Here is a 7712-nt window from a genome sequence, read left to right on the forward strand (position 1 = left end):
AGAAATTCAAGGAGATAAGACCATCAGATAAGCTAGAGAAATCCCATAAACGGACGCAAGTCGTGCTACTGTTGTCATCCATAGACAAGATAAGGTGTGTGTACATGTACATAGATAAGGGACCCTTGCAATAGACAAACACGCTTGCGGCATCGACGGACGGATACATTTGAATTCAGAACACCTTAATAAAATAGCCGTAATGTTTGAAATAGGAATACCGAAATGCCTAACTACTTATTGTAGAAACCAATATGATTCTGTATTCGTGGCCTAGGTTAGTACTTAAATCTCGAAAATCTTGGTACATGTCCAATTTGCAGGGTTAAGCTCTTTTACTGACATCAACACTTAGCTAAAGATGTATTTTAAACCGAAATTTACAAACAGTTTATTGTCCTAGACGATTTCGGCCATGACCAATAACGTCAGTGTTTTTAAACGATAAATTAAACTTTTTACTTCTTCATACCAAAGTTACGTAGAAATTTAATTAATTGGTTCTTCTTTATTAGTTAGGTTGAACGCAGGTAGCTTAGTTGGCAAAAAAACTACAAAAAAATGTTTAGTAGGCGTATAAACATCGTAGTAGATAATCGTTCAATTCACAAAAACTAACAGCTTAATGGAGGAGTTAATCAATAGTATTTATGGAATCATAGTAATTAGAGTGATCTTCGTAGCTGTACTTATTAATAGTTTGTCAATATTGTAGCAGCCATTGACGTAAGAACGAGCTTCTGTGGGATCAAAATATGACCAATTTCTGGTAGGAAATTCGAAGATTTTTTGTTAATTCACAAAAATACCTATATTTTATCACTTCTTCAATACATTCAATTCAGTACAAGCCTTACGTTTTAAAACTGGGATACCTGGGTAGGTATACTTTTAACAAGGCTATGGGTATCAACTTCGTCTTCAATTCTAGAGAGGACATTTTCATAATACAACGCCTAATAAAATACGCGAGGCTTTTTACTTTGCCATTTACGATACACGTCAGCAGTATAATCGAGTTTTAATAAAAACACCCGCTCAGTGTCCGTTAATCTTATAATAAAATGGCTACAGTTTACAAGTAATTATATTTATGGTACAGGCTTCGAACGGCGCCAAACGACCCGACTTGGCCGTTGACGTACCGATTACAAGTGAATTTTTTCCCCTTTTTATAGTCCTTAGCTCTTTAATTTTTCTGCCTAGTAATATTCTTAGTTTAGACAATAAAGTGGGTGGTCCCTTTAACAGTTACCGACTAATAAAGTTTTTATTTGTTCCCGGTCGTTGGCAAAACAATTAAATGGTCTTTTACGTTCATAGGAGCACTTGGACTCTTGTAGTACCTAGTTACACAAGTTTATGAAATGCCGTGACGTGCGTGATGCTATTATTTTCTCATTATCTGCTGTAATGTCAAAGTCCTCTCATTATACAGAGAAAGATAAAACGAGCTTTGGACACGCCAAAATAATTTGGCATCTACAAAAAAGTTTAGTAATTTTCTTCTAGGTTGCATTGAAGATAATACAATCGTTTTGTTAGCAGGTATAATTATTATGTTTCGATTAGTCCGATGTTTTCATTAAAATTTATTAATTATTGTAATGTGTCTACATTCACAAATTTTAAGTTTGTAAGTAAAGGGAGGACCACGTCAGTGGCTCGTTCTGGCATATCAATGGTGAGTAATGAAGATATGATAACAAGGCATCAAGGCAATTAGTGAATGACACACACAGTTTCCTTCGAAATTCATTTTTATACCTCGATAAGTGAGCGAGGCATGTAAATAAACAACTATCGCTCGTTTTATCGCTGCAGACATAAATTACGAAACTGCCATCAAGTTGCCGTTATTTCATATTCTGCATAACCCGAGTTTCTGACCACCCTTTCATCACGAATGTCTCATTTTTAATACGGATTACGATAACAAGAGAAAGTTACACCTTTTATTTATACAAGACCTTGCTTCGGTACCACCATCGACATGATAATCTCAATACAATAATTCTTATCTTTACACGTAGGAGTTAAAACTTGCGGCCAGTCTGGAAAACCTGCTGAAATTTATCTTAATTTAAACCAAATTACAATCAATATGGACTCGTATAATGGCTTGATCTACTTTCAAAGCTAGAATGAAAACTGGACGTGGTAATTCGCCGATTGATCACATAAGTGCGAATATAAACGATCTGCGACAATATGTTACGAGCTCTCAAGTGCCATTTGCATTTGCTAATCGTGCGTGAGTTACGACGCATGGTCAAGCGATAAGGTTTACTAATCCGGTTCACCACTTGATTACATTGCTATCTGATCTTAGAATATAGGTCTACAACGACTCTGGCGAGCTTTCCTCTTATAAATGTACACAATTATTATTCTTATCTCGTCTGTTCAGTGTATCAGACCAATTTCCAGGTAAATCGTTTGGGATAAACAATGTGCCATGTTGTAAATATGTGAACTGAGTAATTTAAGATATTTAATTTAGCACGTTATTTTAACCTTTATTTAGCTCAGAGGTTAATTACCGTCTCAATATACTTATAGCTCTGAAATATGATTTTAAACATATTTGTTGTAGACACAAAATTTATATGGATATGTTTTCGTCCCGAACAATAGTTTGTGTTTCTTCAATAGCGCCCTATTAACCAAGGTACGAAATGAAGTGGGCCATTCCGATCTCTGATGATGAACGCATCCCGAGTTGACCTACGACCGTGACAATCTAAAATTATTTCTACGTAAAACTGGGTCAGAATGAGCATAAATTTACACGGCTTGATATTATCTAATGGGTCGATGTACCAGGGTCGCAGTGGAGCGCGGCGGTGGACCGTGGACGCCTATTGTCATTCAATCGGGCCATTGTGGGCTCTTTGTCGGCCGCGACCGGAGCCCTGCCTCGGTCATTCGACATGGGGGATGCGGGACATGAAATATGTTAAAATTATCGGAATGTAGCCCAACGGCTAATGAATTCCCCAGCCGAGCACAATTTAAATGCATTTGAAATAGAAATAGTTTACCAATATGATAATGGTCTTCCGAGCTACCTAAATCATATTCTCGATGGGAACAAATAAAATGAATTATTTAAATCCTTGATTTGCCATGTGAATCTGAAACGCCCAAATATGGAATGTCCAAGAAGAATATGGGAAAAACTTATGCAGCAAGTAACAGTGGTTAATCCTGCTGCATCAGAAAAGCTTTCGCTATTTCCGAGTAAGAAACTTAGATCCAATGAAAGCACTTAAAACATTTTTCTGAGCAACATTGCCGCAGTCGCGTGACTTCCTACATAATATCATCCAGGTAGATATTAAGATGCATGTAACATAACACATTAAACGCACATTATCAGCAATTAGCGGCCGCCGCTTTTAAACTCGTCCAAGCACCGTGAGAACGACGAAAAAAGTTGCGTTTGCGCATCTCAGCACGACACTATACCTACACAAGATATTTCATTTTTATGTCTTTATTTTTCTAGGTGAATGTCAAACTGCTAATATTAATTGTTAAAACAAATAAATCAAGTAAACCATTATCCTTGTATTCTTATTGTGTAATTAACTTTTGACGACCTCGATGGCGCAATGGTCATCATGCCGGACCGCCGAACCTGAGGTCCCGGGTTCGATTCCCGGTTCGGTCGACATTTGTGTGATGAGCATGCTTGTTGGCCGTGGTCTGGGTGTTATGATATGTATTTATAAATATGTATATATGTAGCTATATGTAGTTTATCAGTTGTGTTAGCACCCATAACACAAGTTAATAAATAACTTACCATGGGGTTAACCGACCGTGTGTGAAAAAGGCGTCCCGACATTAATTAACAACAACAAAACCACTTCCATAGCTGCTTTTAATTTTCCTTTCCATTTCATAAATAACTGCCCTTGCGGTCTTAATACAGGCTAATGAATCATGTTCATTCATAAATTATTTGTCTTGAGCATTATCCTTTTTTGAACAATGTTAATATAGCAGGAATAAAAATAAATGAAACGGTACTACTTCCTTCCAGCTCAAATTCGGAGAAAACTTCGAAACGGTTCGATGACTCAGTTTAAATTGAATTTTGTTGCACGACGTTAATGAGTTTTTGATACTAGGCATTTTAGGTCCATTGAGGATCATTTTGAGGAATAAATAATTAAAAAAAAGCTCACTAGAACTCAAAAGGACCGGAAACTGAAATGAATCTTGAAAATATGAAGTTTACTGATCGAAAAAATCTCTTAGTCAGTAGGTAAATACTATAGAGCATATTAACCACCTGTAAGCTCATCAAAAAATATCCCCAAGATCTAAGAATTCATTACCAGCTGCCATCAAACACAGCTTTATCGACATGAAAAATGTAAAATGGACATCCAAGATAGAATAACAAGTTCCTAGATAGGAGAGTTAAAGCAAGACTGAACCTGATCGGTAAAATCCTTTGTTCGGTAATTCAGTGGTGTTTCTCCCGGACCCATGGAAACAGTTATCGATAGTTACGAAATAAAGAGATTTTTTTAAGGGAAAGGCACTTCTAGTCATGATTCACTATTTAGAAGGCTGTTAGACTCAGTGGCGCTCAATTGTTTTCTTTGTTTAGTGAGTTTAACTGTCATTCTAGCACCAACGTTAAAAAGGACTGTGGTGACTGACGATATCTTTAGGAGGACACCACTTCAGAAGAACATTATGTAAAAAAAGGGGATTCTCGCAGATATTAGTTTTTTGGCTACTTTTATTCTCTATTGATAAATATTATTGCTGCTGTCTGAAATTTCAGCGCGTCTTACAAAAAACTTTTTTTTAACCGCATGGTTTTTGGTTAAATATGGTCCTAGGAATTAATTAAGCAATAGGATCGTTATACTGAAAATCAATTAACGTGGATTCTGATAAAGAAAACGGTGGTCACAATATAAAAAAAAAACATAAATAAATGAAAGTTCTGTACCAAAGGTCAACGTACGATAGTGCACAAATCTTCGCAAAATGCACAGGTATTTTTTCTATGAGGATATGAGATCTGAGAAGATACCTTATCAGCTTAGTGTAAGAAACTCATATTCGCAGCATCCTACGTGCTTGATCTTTAGGTACCTCATTACAGATGAATGCTGAGATGAATATGATGTTTGTTCTTATCAGTTAATAAATAACTATGTAGGTAGGTAGATTTTTGATAATGGTTGTAAAATATAAGTATGCCACTATGAACTTGCAAAATTAGGTAAAACTCAAACAAGTACCTAATTGTTTTTTTACACAAAGATTCCAACATCATCCGCATCTAACAGTCACAAATACGATAACGCTGATAATAAACAGTCTTAACTTTGTTGATGAATACCTTCATTATTTTACATTTACTAACAGTACAGTAGGTTTAAGGTTGGTAATTAATCACAATAAAACTTCTTTAAAGTTTATCGATGTGAGCTAACTTAATTAATATTTAGTTCAAACGGTAACTTGATAACAAACAAATCACTGCATTATTCAAGTGATAACTGTATGACAACATAACAACGTGACTAGTGACCGCTAAATAAAGATTTAAAACGTAATAAATTCTGCTCTGGCCTGAGGATAAGCAAGACTTTTTGATTTTCAAAAATACTCACCGTTATTAAAGGTGCAACAGGATCTTTCTGGCATGCACTCGATACCGATGCTTTCCACAAAACTGAAGACACGATCTTATTCCCGACCACAGTGGGCAGGATAACTAAATTAATTGTAAGCGAACAGCTCGCTACAGAGTCGCTAAACACACTGATATTGTATTTACAGCTTTAGCTAAAAACCACAGGTGGTTTAAATATTTACGTAAAGTTTTTGACGTTACAAGTTGTACGGGCGCGACGTAACGCGAGGCGATCGGCTCCCTGTCGAGCCGACGCAAGACTATCTCGGATACACTCGATCCTCAAGCTTTCGTACCGCCGCGCCCGTCCCGCTCTCGCAGCCGGTCACCTGCCGGTTAAAAAAATATGAGAAGCCTCACATTTCGCCGAAATGTGAACCAAACCAAACATTTTACATTCAGGCAGAAAGGTACGAGACTGCTTTAAGTCGTGCGGGACTCCCTTCAACTCTAGATATATCTTCACGTTATAGTTGATTGACGTGTACCCTGAGACTAGGAGGCAGATGCGTGTTCGCACGCTCAGGAGGCAATTTTGCTAGATTATCTATTATTGCAGCTACGTAGTTACTGCATCGCCGGCAGAGATTTATCTGGCCAGCCTACAGTAAAGGAAAATCTTCGTGTCGACGATAATGATCCGAGTACACAAGAGAACATTTTAGCGCCCTGACTGTAATCATCGATACAAACTAACCCATCGTTTCCCAGTGATAAATTCAATTACTTGTTGTTTTCCAGCTTTATCTCTGCTAAGAACATCCTACGTCAATATTTGAAGGTAAAATATAAAGCAAGCAGCGAGCTGCGCTGTTGACTCGAGCAACTCACACAAACACTTGCTTCCACTGATATGCCACCCTCAGAGATTACCTCCTGCTGTAATGGTAGCTGTGCGAATGAATTCGTACAACTATTTGGGTTTAATTCCGACAATTAAACAATTTAGGTCGACCATTATTCAACAAATACGCAAACTGGCTGCCATTAAATTTTACGATATCCTAATTTGGGATCTGAGCTTACAACTTCAGCAAAGTTACAGAGTAGGTACGTGCGAATAAATGTGCAATGAAAAACTTTTGAATTACGCACCGGAATCTGTATAGAGTTTCTCGCGCTTTTGTTTGATAGCATCTCCTATTACTTCCGTCTGCCAAAAACACTTTGTTATGTAAGTACAGCGTTAACGTAAATCCTTATTCCTTTTTTGACTTAATGTAAGACAAAACAGAGTTAGTATGACGCGACGTCGACGCGGGCATGACACGGCAAAGCACTCAGAAAGTCAGCACCCCAGGCTTAAAATAGAGTCCGAGCAACCCGCAAACCGCTCGCAACTCTTAAATCCTATTAAAGGAGCTCGGGAGCACCTTTATTCATAGACTTCACCAATAATTTAAAAGCGCTGCTTAAAGGCTGGTTCGCACCGGCGGCGAACAACAAAGACTTAAGTTTTCCTCCAATACGACTTGCCATTTACTTATGCCGAATGATGTAAGCGTTCGTAGGAAAACTGTAACTCCAGGTACAAGTTTACGTGATAAGATTACCACACAATATGCTCATGACGCTTGACCAGTGGCTACGTGATGAACTGCAGGCGTCAAATGTCATTCAATGAACGAATATTATTATATTATTGTTCTCGTGAATTATGAGACCAAATGTGTGGTCGGTACTGAGTCTCAAATAGGTCAGAAAGGAAATACTGATTGGTCTATATATTTTTAGCGGTTTTAACTACTAAACATGCCTTTATCTAAGCGTGCACTTAAATTACTTTACACAACTAATTTGGTCAACGTTACCCTACCACAACTCCTTTTGTACATAGAAAATTTATATTAAAACTGGGCTATAAATACTGGTCGCAGTTTCCTCACTGTGTAAAAGCAAAAAGACTTGCACTCCGCAAACTCCGCAAGCCTGCGCACTAGTCCTTGTACTAATATTTTATTTTTGAAATAAAGCAGTCTGGGGTATCCTGTTCAAACTAGAATTTAGTTCGAGTAACTTAGAGTCAAATAAAGGAGATGAA

The 7712-nt window shown here is 37.4% G+C and overlaps 1 protein-coding gene across 1 annotated transcript in view; it reads right to left on the reverse strand.

Annotated features, from left to right (window-relative positions):
• LOC124637765 (extracellular sulfatase SULF-1 homolog) overlaps nucleotides 1-5924 on the reverse strand; it is an 80897-nt gene extending 74973 nt beyond the window's left edge. The window contains exon 1 of the mRNA XM_047174407.1: nucleotides 5649-5924. The gene's annotated coding sequence lies outside the window, so the exon portion shown is untranslated. The remainder of the gene's footprint in view (nucleotides 1-5648) is intronic.
• Nucleotides 5925-7712: the final 1788 nt, after the last annotated feature.

The sequence above is a fragment of the Helicoverpa zea genome, chromosome 2 (assembly GCF_022581195.2).
Source record: "Helicoverpa zea isolate HzStark_Cry1AcR chromosome 2, ilHelZeax1.1, whole genome shotgun sequence".
NCBI classification, from domain to species: domain Eukaryota; kingdom Metazoa; phylum Arthropoda; class Insecta; order Lepidoptera; family Noctuidae; genus Helicoverpa; species Helicoverpa zea.